The 13,734-nt window shown below is 44.9% G+C and overlaps 1 protein-coding gene across 10 annotated transcripts in view; it reads right to left on the bottom strand.

Moving 5' to 3' along the window:
* Nucleotides 1-13,734, bottom strand: part of RBM25 (RNA binding motif protein 25) — a 100,854-nt gene that overhangs the window by 50,192 nt on the left and 36,928 nt on the right. The window lies entirely within an intron of this gene.

Genomic DNA, 13,734 nt, shown 5'->3' on the forward strand with positions numbered 1-13,734 from the left:
TATTGATCAGTCCTCCTGACATTCTATATTGATCAGTCCTCCTGATACCTCTATATTGATCAGTCCTCCTGACACTTCTATATTGATCAGTCCTCCTGACACTTCTATATTGATCAGTCCTCCTGACACTTCTATATTGATCAGTCCTCCTGATACCTCTATATTGATCAGTCCTCCTGACACTTCTATATTGATCAGTCCTCCTGACACTTCTATATTGATCATTCCTCCTGACACCTCTATATTGATCAGTACTCCTGATACCTCTATATTGATCAGTCCTCCTGATACCTCTATATTGATCAGTCCTCCTGACACTTCTATATTGATCAGTCCTCCTGACACTTCTATATTGATCAGTCAACCTGATACCTCTATATTGATCAGTCCTCCTGATACCTCTATATTGATCAGTCCTCCTGACACTTCTATATTGATCAGTCTTCCTGACACTTCTATATTGATCAGTCCTCCTGACACTTCTATATTGATCATTCCTCCTGACACTTCTATATTGATCAGTCCTCCTGATACCTCTATATTGATCAGTCCTCCTGACACTTCTATATTGATCAGTCCTCCTGACACTTCTATATTGATCAGTCCTCCTGACACTTCTATATTGATCATTCCTCCTGACACTTCTATATTGATCAGTCCTCCTGATACCTCTATATTGATCAGTCCTCCTGACACTTCTATATTGATCAGTCCTCCTGACACTTCTATATTGATCAGTCCTCCTGACACTTCTATATTGATCAGTCCTCCTGACACTTCTATATTGACTAAGGGTTTTTCCGTCTGTCTGTCTTTCTGTCCGTCTGTCTTTCTGTCTGTCTGTCTGTCTGACCTGGAAATCCCACGTCTCTGGTCGACCAATCAGCGACGGGCACAGCATCGACGTAGATGTCATAATGGTTGCCATGGTGACGATGATGTCATAAAGGTTGCCTCGACCAATCAGCAACGGGCACAGTCTGCCGCGAATTCTGGAATCATCATTGTCCATATACTACGGGGACATGCATATTCTAGAATACCCGATGCGTTAGAATCGGGCCACAATCTAGTATATATATATTTGCCTAAGGGTTTTTCCGTCTGTCTGTCTGTCCTGGAAATCCCTGCTCTCTGATTGGTCGAGGCCTGGCGGTGATGATGTCATAAAGGACGTAGACATCCTGCGTCTCTGATTGGTCGAGGCCGCCAGGCTAGACCAATCAGCAACGGGCACAGCGACGATGATGTCATAATGGTTGCCATGGCGACGATGATGTCATAAAGGTTGCCTCGACCAATCAGCAACGGGCACAGTCTGCCGCGAATTATGGAATCATCATTGTCCATATATTACAGGGACATGCATATTCTAGAATACCCGATGCGTTAGAATCGGGCCACAATCTAGTCTATATATATAATTGTCTAAGGGTTTTTCCGTCTGTCTGTCTGTCCTGGAAATCCTGGCTCTCTGATTGGTCGAGGCCGCCAGGCCTCGACCAATCAGCGAATCAGCGACGGGCACAGCGACGATGATGTCATAAAGGACGTAGATATCCCGCGTCTGATTGGTCGAGGCCGCCAGGCCTCGACCAATCAGCAACGGGCACAACGATGATGATGTCATAATGGTTGCCATGGCGACGATGATGTCATAAAGGTCGCCTCGACCAATCAGCGACGGGCACAATCTGCCGCGAATTCTGGAATCATCATTGTCCATATACTACTGGGACATGCATATTCTAGAATACCCGATGCGTTTATCTTCGGGTGCAAAGCCCCCAGACAACCTGTCCACTGGTTGTTCTTAGTCCATATGCTTCACAAAAACAGGCAGCACTCCAAATTCATAGAAATAATGTGCAGGGTTTTATTATACCCACATCTCCGTGCAACGTTTCAGCTCTGAATGAGCCTTTTTCAAGCATTGAGTATGGTTACAGATAGCATATATATAGGAACATATCCCCATCATCCTTCAATCATAGCCAATTAATAAACATCATGTGCTTTATAAATCATTACAGTTTATATAAAGTGCTATAGTGCTCTCATTGTGCAAATATTATAAAATAGACCTTTACATTAACCCCTTAGTGACAGAGCCAATTTGGTACTTAATGACCAGGCCAATTTTTGCAATTCTGACCACTGTCACTTTATGAGGTTATAACTCTGGAACGCTTCAACGGATCCCGCTGATTCTGAGATTGTTTTTTCGTGACATATTGTACTTCATGTTAGTGGTAACATTTCTTCGATATTACTTGCGATTATTTATGAAAAAAACGGAAATATGGCGAAAATTTTTAAAATTTTGCAATTTTCAAACTTTGTATTTTTATGCCCTTAAATCAGAGAGATATGTCACGAAAAATAGTTAATAAATAACATTTCCCACATGTCTACTTTACATCAGCACAATTTTGGAAACAAAATTTTTTTTTGTTAGGGAGTTATAAGGGTTAAAAGTTGACCAGCAATTTCTCATTTTTACAACACCATTTTTTTTTAGGGACCACATCACATTTGAAGTCATTTTGAGGGGTCTATATGATAGAAAATAATGAAGTGTGACACCATTCTAAAAACTGCACCCCTCAAGGTGCTCAAAACCACATTCAAGAAGTTTATTAACCCTTTACGTGCTTCACAGGAACTGAAACAATGTGGAAGGAAAAAATGAACATTTAACTTTTTTTTGCAAGCCTCTTAATTCAGAACCATTTTTTTTATTTTCACAAGTGTAAAAACAGAAATGTAACCATAAATTTTGTTACGCAATTTCTCCTGAATACCCCATATGTGGGGGTAAACCACTTTTTGGGCGCACCGCAGAACTTAGAAGTGAAGGAGCGCCGTTTGACTTTTTCAATGTAGAATTGGCTGGAATTGAGATCGGACGCCATGTCACGTTTAGAGAGCCCCTGATGTGCCTAAACAGTGGAAACTCCCCACAAGTGACACCATTTTGGAAACTAGACCCCTTAAGGAACTTATCTAGATGTGTGGTGAGCACTTTGAACCCCCAAGTGCTTCACAGAAGTTTATAACGTAGAGCCGTGAAAATAAAAAATCGCTTTTGTTTACACAAAAATGATCTTTTCGGGGGCGTGGCTATGTAGTGGAAGAAGAAGGACGCACTTAGTGGGAGCTCCGCACATCCTGAACCCATCCTGCCATTAGTACCTTGCCACCGCAGGCGGTACCGACGGAGACCGGGATCCTATGATCGTGGGAGCCTTGTGGACCCTCTAGGCGGCAGCTGCGGTGATCTGAGGTGCCGGGAGCTGCGAGGGCTGAGGCGGCCAGGAGACTGCACGTGTGGCGGCGGCCATCTTTAGGGCGCGCGCTCCGAGACACAGAGCGCGGCGCCAGCCTCTGTGGGAGCCGGAGATAACCGGACAACAGCGGTGAGAGCCGCGCTGGTGTGCAGTAACTGTGGGGCTTGAGGGGGACGGCGGTGCCTGTGGGGAGCGGCGGCCATTAATATAGCGCGCACCCTGGCAGTAGGGGAAGCAGCGCTCCTTATTACACCTGCGGTGCTGCTGGAAAGGAGAGTGCATATCTGAGAACATAAAGGGGTGGTGTAGTGTGTGTGCCCTGAGAAATTGGACCCTGCACCCCCCCTATCAGACTGGTACTTTAAATACCAGCACCACAATACTAGGAGGATTAACCCCTCTCCCTGCAGTTCCCCTCCCCCCTCTCCCCCCGTGGAGGTGAAGATTACCAGAACTGCTTCTATAAACCCCATTATCTGCCAAACCAGTGGCCTCTTTGGAGCACAGTCCAGTGCCTCATTATACGGAACCTGGAACCAGGGCTCTGTTTATCCATAACTACAATTGTGACTATTTGTGGGGCCCTTTTAACTGTCTACCATGCAGCACTCTAAGGGAGCAGGAGCTGCTGATAGGCTAAAGAAATATGCCAGGGACGATCCCCCTGATAACGTGCGCTCTCTCAGAAATAACTCTGCACCGGCCCAACGCAAGGGCCGTCCTTCTGATAGTAATGAAGAGGGAGACCAAGATGAACTGACTCTTAAACAGGCATCTGAGCAGCTAATGCAGGCTATTACCCTCACTAGATCATCTCTCACGGAAAAAATAGAGGATGTGCACACAGAGGTGGGTCGTTTGCGACACGACATGCAAGCTATGAGAGGGCGTATTTCGGAAGTTGAAACCAGAGTGTCTCATATAGAAGATACCATCATTCCTATGGAGGCTAAAATAACAAAAGCTGCTGGCTCCGTAAACGCTTGGAAGCAAAAGGCAGATGATTTGGAAAACAGACTACGTCGCAACAATATTCGGATTATTGGTCTCCCAGAGCGCTCGGAGGGTCAGCAACTCGAACAATTCCTGGAAGAATGGCTTAAGACCTCCCTGGGGGATGGATTCTCCTCGACATTTTCGGTGGAAAGGGCCCATAGAGTCCCAACGAGACCTCTTCCCCCTGGAACTCCACCTCGACCTTTCCTGGCACGCCTCCTCAACTGCAGAGATAGAGAAACTACTCTTCGCCTGGCGCGACAGAAGGGCCCCATCAGATTTAATAATGCTACTATATCAATTTTTCCGGACTTCTCCATGGAACTCCAAAAGCAGCGAGCACGATTCATAGATATCAAGAAACAACTCAGGGATAAGAATATCATCTACTCCATGTTGTATCCAGCTCGGCTCCGCATTGTGGGCAGCACGGTGGCGCAGTGGTTAGCACTGCAGCCTTGCAGCGCTGGGGTCCTGGGTTCTAATCCCACCCAGGACAACATCTGCAAAGAGTTTGTATGTTCTCTCCGTGTTTGCGTGGGTTTCCTCCGGGCACTCCGGTTTCCTCCCACATTCCAAAGACATACTGATAGGGAATCTAGATTGTGAGCCCCATCGGGGACAGTGATAATGTGTGCAAACTGTAAAGCGCTGCGGAATATGTTAGCGCTATATAAAAATAAAGATTATTATTATTGTCCATGAGGGCTCCACCTTGTTCTTTACAGATCCAGCAGAGGCGGCAGAATGGCTGCGGTCGCACGGGGCGTCTAATGTGAAAGACTCCTAATCTAAGTTCTTTATCTAATGGCAATATACGTAGAGCTCTTCGAATGGGTGCGAAAGGTGGCGACAATACCGGACACTGAATTCAGTGAGGGTATCCCCTTCTTTATTTGACTGTAGGAGTATGGGAACATGCTCCTCTACTGTTCCAGTTTTGTTTGGTTTGGTTTCATATACCAAGTTTGGATGTTTAATATGTACGGTTGCCGCCAATATTAACTTTTTGCTCTGTGTGATGTCTCTGGGCTACGCCCAAACAACATACTATACAATTATTTTCTCTTTTATATATATATATGGGGTCTGAAATTGTATGCATGACCTGGAACATACGGGGTATTAAGACTCCTAAGAAGAAAGTCAAGGTATTCTCGCAGATCAAAAGACATCATCCCCATGTTGTGGCATTAGTGGAGACACATCTGACTAGGGACACGGTTCGATGTATGCAAAAGCCGTGGGTGCAATGGTCTCTCCATGCATTTCATACCAGTTATTCAAGAGGGGTCTCTCTGTTGATACACAAGGAGGTTAAATGGGAGGCCAGAGAAGCACGGCGGGATCCTGAAGGCCGTTTTGTCTTTGTGCATGCATTTCTTAATTCACTTGAATATGTGATATTGTGTATTTATAACCCTCCCCCCGCTAACATGTCGGTTCTCCGTATGGCATTGGGCTTCTCCCTGAAGTACCCGGATGCTGGTGTTGTTTGTATGGGTGACTTTAATCTGGTCATGGATCACTCCATGGACAGATTGAGATTGGATGACACGGTGTCTGGGGAGTCTGTGTCTCAGTCCCCTTCCCAACTGGCATTGTTTATGGATGGCAGCGGTTGGCTCGATTTGTGGAGAATGAGTCACCCAGGGGTTAAGGGGTATACTTGCCACTCATCTACTAAGCGAACTTTATCTCGTATAGACTATATATTTGGATCTAGTGGCTTGGCATTATGGGTGGATAATGTTGAACATGGCAATAGGGGGATTTCAGATCACAGTCCGATAACTCTTAAACTTAAATATGGGCAGCCCAATAACAATAGATCCTGGAAATTAAATCCCTTCTGGTTGAAATTAATAGATTCTAGTGATAGGACGATTGAACAGTTAGATTGTTTTATTTTAACACACCCAGAACCCCAGAATCTTGGTTTATTTTGGGATGCCCTAAAGGCATATTTGAGGGGGTGCTTATCCTCTACAATTTCCTATATTAAAAGGGTGACGGCGGGGGAGGATGATGAGATGGAGCAGCGATTAAAAGATTCGGAGGCCACATATATAGCAAATCAGACCAGCAGTAACAGGGCTGAATGGCTTACTTCTCAGAGGATGTATACTCAACATTTAGACGTTAAATCGAAACGCAAACTATTTTTTACCCGCCAGTCCTACTTTGAACTAGGGAACCAGGCCAGCACACTCTTGGCTTTCTTAGTGCGCCAACATAACACCGCTAATACAATATTGCAGATCCGCGCACTCGATGGCTCATTAGTTTCATCCACTGATGACATACTTCAATGTTTTCATGATTATTATAAATCATTATATAAATCCAGTAGCGGTTTTGGTGTTGGTGACTGTCTAGATTACTTATCAGATATAACATTCCCCACACTGAGCCCATCCCAACAAGCCTTCATGGAGGCCGAGTTTACTTTGGAGGAGGTGGAGCAGGCTATAGCGGACATGGCTACTGGGAAGGCCCCGGGACCAGATGGGTTTCCCATTGAGCTATACAGGAAATACCGGGATAAGTTTGCACCACTTCTATTGAAGGTACTTAGGGGACTATGGGAAGGAGAGTCTGTGCCTGAAACGTTCTATGATGCCAACATTATTGTGCTCAAGAAGGAGGGGAAGGATCCTCTGGATTGTGGATCATACCGACCAATTTCTTTGGTGAACGTAGATTATAAAATCTTTACTAAAATTCTGGCTACCAGACTGAACACAATTATATTAGATCTTATACATCCGGACCAAACTGGCTTCATGCCTGGGAAAAGTACTTCCATCAATATTAGGCGTGTTCAGTCGGTCATCCAATATAGCTCTCTAGAGACAGATAATAGATGGGCACTGGCTTCACTGGACGCAGCTAAAGCTTTTGATTCCCTTGAGTGGTCCTTCCTCTCTGCATGTTTGCGAAGGTACGGTTTTGGGGACAAATTTCTGAGAGGGATAGGTACAATATATGCGAAGCCTAGAGCACGTATGGTTGTGAACGGCCTGATGTCTGAGTCTTTTTTGTTACATAGGGGAACTCGCCAGGGGTGCCCTCTCTCTCCTGCTCTATTTGCCTTGGCGATTGAGGCTGTGGCAATACGAATGAGGTCTTCCATCGACATTAGGGGGATACATATAGCGGATCGGGTTGATATTATTGGCCTCTATGCAGATGATATGGTAGTGTTTATGGATCAAACAGAGGATACGTTACCAAAAGTAATAGCGATTATAGACAAATTTAGCAAATTCTCCGGTCTTTATATAAACTGGGATAAGTCTGCCCTGATGCCTCTCTCTCATACCCCAATGCCGCGTCTCGAAACTCTCTCGCCGTTGCCCATAGTCTCCAACTTCAAGTATCTGGGAATCTATATGTCTCAACATAGTCAATTTGATTTACAATTTAATATCTACCCATTATTGGATCTGGTTAAATCCAAATTTGCTACTTGGGATAAACTCCCGCTCTCCGTGGCTGGTCGTATTAATCTGATCAAAATGATACTGCTCCCCAAGTTAAGTTACTGCTTCCAACACAGTGCTGTCCCAATACCTAAATCCCTCTTTGCGACTCTAAATTCCCTAACAACATCTTTCATATGGGGGAAGACTAGGCCTAAACTTAGATTATCTGCTCTGCAGAGACCGAAACAAGGGGGCGGGGCGGCCTTGCCAGACTTTTACCTATATTATCTTGCCGGGCAGGCAAAAATGATAAATAAATGGATGCCCAATAACTCTCTTCCTAATTCTGAGAACCATCTGCTCCACTCCGCCCAAATCGAATGTCCATTGGGGTTTCTGGAGCTGGAGAGGGTTGGTGTCCCTCGTCTGTTACCTATGCTCCGGTTGGCACGATCAATATGGAGACAAATTAAAAAAATAACTAAATTTGTTGATATAGCAACGGAAATGCCATTGTGGAATAACAGTTATTTTCCGGGACTATTGGGCCACCCATCCACGGAATTTTGGATATCGTATGGTGTTCTCTCAGTAGGTCATATACATAACCAGGGGATTTTCATTTCCTTTGAACAATTACAAAATTCTCACAATATCCCGAGGTCTCAATTTTTCCGCTATTTACAATTAAGGTCAGCTTTTCAATCACACATGCGGAATATAGGTACAGGTCGAGCTATTTCATCTCTACCTTTAATAGGAATTCTTAATTCGCAAGGTCCTCAAGGACTTATTTCCTCTTTATATACCTATTTGTTATCTACAGGAGGGGGGTCTATTATAGACTCTATTAAGGGGAAATGGGAGGGGCTTCTTCCAGATACACTAGGGGAAGAATGGGAAGATATTTTGGAATCTTCAACTAGGGTTTCCCCATCGATTAATAATAAGATGATTCAATTATACATTATATACCAATCCTATTTGACCCCGATCCGCCTTTTTAAGATGGGTCGTCTCCAGTCATCAGATTGTCTAAGATGTCATTCCAGTGATGCGGACTTTATTCATATGATTTGGAGATGTCCTGTTATTTTTCATTACTGGAAAGAGGTGACAACATTGTTGACATCCTTGTTATCGATTCCTGTCCCGCTTGAACCATTGACCTGTCTATTTGGGGTGTGGGATGCGGAAGCCTGGGATCACTACACTGGGATACTTCTGCGTGAGACACTATTTATGGCGCGAAAGGTACTGGCGCTACGATGGATGGGTGGTCCTTGCCCATCTCTTAGAGCTTGGGTTGATCTAGTAAACTCAATTATTCCGTATGAGCGGACATTATATCAGAATAGAGGGTGTCCAGATAAATTTGAGAAAATATGGGGCAGATGGAACTCCTCCCATCACACTCTATAATTTAATAATAATAATTTAGAATACATGTGAGAAGTGGGGTTCGTGGTTTTGGGGACATTGCTTACAGAGTGAAATTTATACGAAATTTTATTTTGGCGGCGTTTTCTTTCTTTCTTTCTCTTTTAGTAGTTAGTTTAGTTAAGGTTATACAACAAGATACCAGTGATCGACATACACCATTTGTTACCCTTGTAATACTCTAGAAATGATAATGTAATGAGAGTAATTGCATTTCATGATATAATGGAAAATGATGGATACAAGTGCAAATGTGTGTATTGTATGATTTATTTTGCAACTAATAAACGAATTAAAAAAAAAAAAAATGATCTTTTCGCCCACAAATTCTTATTTTCACAAGGGTAACAGGAGAAATTAGACCACAAAAGTTGTTGTGCAATTTCTCCTGAGTACGTCGATACCCAATATGTGGGGGTAAACCACTGTTTGGGCGCACCGCAGAGCTTGGAAGAGAAAGAGTGCCGTTTTACTTTTTCAATGTAGAATTGGCTGGAATTGAGATCGGACGCCATGTCGCATTTGGAGAGCCCCTGATGTGCCTAAACAGTAGAAATCCCCCACAAGTGACCCCATTTTGGAAACTAGACCCCCCATGGAACTTATCTAGATGTGTGGTGAGAACCTTGAATGCCCAAGTGCTTCACAGAAGTTTATAATGCAGAGCCGTGAAAATAAAAAATATTTTTTTTTCCACAAAAAAGATATTGTAGCCCCCAAGTTTTTATTTTCACAAGGGTAACAAGAGAAATTGGACCCCAAAAGTTGTTGTCCAATTTGTCCTGAGTATGCTGGTACCCCATATGTGGGGGTAAACCACTGTTTGGGCGCACGGCAGAGCTCGGAAGGAAGGAGCGCCGTTTTGGAATGCAGACTTTGATAGAATGGTCTGCGGGCATTATGTTGCATTTGTAGAGCCCCTGATGTACCTAACCAGTAGAAACCCTCCACAAGTGACCCCATTTTGGAAACTAGACCCCCCCAAGGAAATTATCTAGATGTGTGGTGAGAACTTTGAATGCCCAAGTGCTTCACAGAAGTTTAGAATGCAGAGTCGTGAAAATAAAAAATATTTTTTTTTCCACAAAAATGATATTGTAGCCCCCAAGTTTTCATTTTCACAAGGGTAACAGGAGAAATTGGACTGCAATAGTTGTTGTCCAATTTATCCCGAGTACGCTGATGCGCCATATGTGGGGGTAAACCACTGTTTGGGCGCACGGCAGAGCTCGGAAGGGAAGGAGCGCCTTTTTGGAATGCAGACTTTGACAGAATGGTCTGTGGGCATTATGTTGCGATTGCAGAGCCCCTGATATACCTAAACTGTAGTAACCCCCCACAAGTGACCCCATTTTGGAAACTAGACCCCCCAAGGAACTTATCTAGATGTCTGGTGAGAACTTTGAATGCCCAAGTGCTTCACAGAAGTTTAGAATGCAGAGTCGTGAAAATAAAAAATATTTTTTTTTTCACAAAAAAGATATTGTAGCCCCCAAGTTTTTATTTTCACAAGGGTAACAAGAGAAATTGGACCCCAGAAGTTGTTGTCCAATTTATCCCGAGTACGCTGATGCCCCATATGTGGGGGTAACCCACTGTTTGGGCGCACGGCAGAGCTCAGAAGGGAGGGAGCACCATTTGACTTTTTGAGCGCAAAATTGGCTGTCGTGTTTGGAGACCCCTGATGTACCTAAACAGTGGAAACCCCCCAATTCTAGCTCCAACCCTAACCCCAACACACCCCTAACCCTAATCCCAACCTGATCCATAATCCTAATCACTAACCCTAACCATAATCACAACCCTTACCCCAAAACAACCCTAATGTCAACCCTAACCATAACCCTAATCAAAACCCTAAATCCAACACACCCCTAATCCTAATCTCAACCCTAACCTCAAACCTAACCCTAATCCCAATACACCCCTAATCACAACCCTAACCTTAACCCTAACCCTAATACCAACCCTAATGCAAACCCTAACCCTAATCCCAGCTCTAACCCTAACTTTAGCCCCAACCCTAGCCCTAACTTTAGCCCCAACCCTAACCCTAGCCCTAAGGCTACTTTCACACTTGCGTCGTTTGGCATTCCGTCGCAATCCGTCGTTTTGGACAAGAAACGGATCCTGCAAATGTGCCCGCAGGATGCGTTTTTTGCCCATAGACTTGTATTGCCGACGGACCGTGACGGATGGCCACACGTCGCGTCCGTTGTGCACTGGATCAGTTGTGTTTTGGCGGAGAGTCGGCACAAAAAAAGTTCAATGAAACGTTTTTTTGTACGTCGCATCCGCCATTTCTGACCGCGCATGCGTGGCCGTAACTCCGCCCCCTCCTCCCCAGGACATAGATTGGGCAGCGGATGCGTTGAAAAACTACAGCTGCTGCCCACGTTGTGCACAATTTTAGCCCCAACTGCTGTTCTCCTGCCGGCCGGCAAATGGAGACAGATGGCGGGCGCACTGGGCATGCGTCCGCCATGTTCTTCTGCCGGCGGCCAGGAGGAGCAGCAAGAGGATCCAGGGACACAGGTGAGTATTGTAGGGTCCCCGAATCCCCCTATTTCTCTGTCCTCTGATGTGCGATCACATCAGAGGACAGAGAATTACACTTTACTTTTTTTTTTTTTTTTTTTTGCGGTCGCCGGTAAACAGTTAATTACCGGCGATCGCAAAACAGGGGTTGGTAAAACCGACCCCGATCATGCTCTTTGGGGTCTCGGCTATCCCCGGCAGCCGAGACCCCAAAGATTCTCCAGGTGCCGGCCATTTTAAAGATGGCGGCGCCCACCGGGAGACACGAGGAGCATCGGGGGAGCTAGGTGAGTATTGGGGGGCCACCTGGGACCCCTTTTCTCTGTCCTCTGATGTGCGATCACATCGGAGGACAGAGAAATTAAAAAGAGATCGCTTTTTTTTTTTTGCGATCGCCGGTAAACGGTTAATTACCGGCGATCGCAAATGCGGGGTAGGTTAAAAAACCCCCGAATCATGTTCTCTGGTGTCTCGGCTACCCCCGGCAGCCAAGACCCCGGAGAAAATCCGACTCTGGGGGGCGCTATTGACTTTTTCCACAGCGCCGTTAATTAACGGCGCTGTGGTTTAAGTACCCTTAGCGGCCGCCGTTAAAAGGCGTATCGGCGGTCGCTAAGGGGTTAAGCCAATTACTGTCATTCATTTATGTTTACCTCTGGAGGGACCAAGTGTTAATGGAGAGACCAGCATGTAACCGGCGTTCTAAATCCCCTACTGCGCATGTCACAATGTTTCTGCCTGCATCATAGTCACATGACGGATCAGAGGCCAATCAAAAATCAACTAATCGTAACTAGTGTCTGGCGCATGCACAGTAGCGGTCGCCATCTTGAGTGTGGCATCAAATACAGGCGCTTCTCCGCACCATACTAGATGTGGTGACTGACTTCCGGCGCCTGCGCAGTGGCACCTGCGATCGCCATCTTGGAACTGGCAAAGAGGCTTTCCCTAAAGCGCTATTGTAGCTATAACACCTATTATCAGGTGCTTGCGCAATAGCGTTCATGTTCTGCCTTCTACCAGTGGCAAATTCAGGGTAAACCTCAAACACATCACATGACATGACGTGCCCATAACACAATAGCAATTACCATGGAATGACTCATCCTTAACCACTTATTCAGGTCCACTGGGCTAAGTGCCCTTCATTGCCTTCTGGACATAGATTTGTACCTAATTCCGCCTTGACAAACCAGGTGTGGCCTTTATTCAGACCCTCACCTGGTAGTCAAACAGTGTCTAGAGGGTGCCCCCAGTCTCTCCAGACAAGATGCCGCCACTCATGACTCCTGCCCAGCAGTAGTACATTAGTCCCGGCTAATGTGAACATATGTATGGCTACAATTAAGAGAGTCAACCAATAAGTAACCCTTTCTCGCCACCACATGGAAAAGTTCCAACTCGTGCATAGCTACCACTGGCGAAAATTATGAGAGATTAAAAGGATGTTTTTCAATGATTTATTCATTGGCCACCAATCCAATTCATGTAAAAGATTCATGATACTAAATAGGTATTCTTAAGATTCTGAACAGACCCAAGGGCCTCCTACAGACACTAAGCTAGAACTGAGTCGTTACTGGCCAGTCAAGGGATGTATACTGCAGAGGAGGAGTTAACTCTTTGTGTTTACTTAGTGTCCTCCTAGTGGCAATCATCATAACATATATATATTTCTCCTACCCTCATATATAGTGATTTTTCATAATAAGCAGTTGTGTCTACATGAGGAATAACACCATTTCTGGCCATTATACATGCATTTTTGCAGTTTTGCTGCCCCCCGCACTAGAAGGTTCAGCTGTGTCTCGTTCTCTTCCTCATCCCAATAGACAATTTATAGCAGCAGATGCAACTTGGATGTTTTCTGCAGACAGATTTACAGACCAATTTGAGCGGTAGTTATTAGTGATTAGTGAGTGTACTCATTGCTCAGGTTTTCCCGAGCACGCTCGGGTGATCTCTGAGTATTTGTTAGTGTTCGGAGTTTAAGTTTTCATCGCTTCAGCTGAATGATTTACAGCTATTAGCCAGGCTGAGTA

The sequence above is a fragment of the Ranitomeya imitator genome, chromosome 1, assembly GCF_032444005.1.
Source record: "Ranitomeya imitator isolate aRanImi1 chromosome 1, aRanImi1.pri, whole genome shotgun sequence".
Taxonomy (NCBI): Eukaryota; Metazoa; Chordata; class Amphibia; order Anura; family Dendrobatidae; genus Ranitomeya; species Ranitomeya imitator.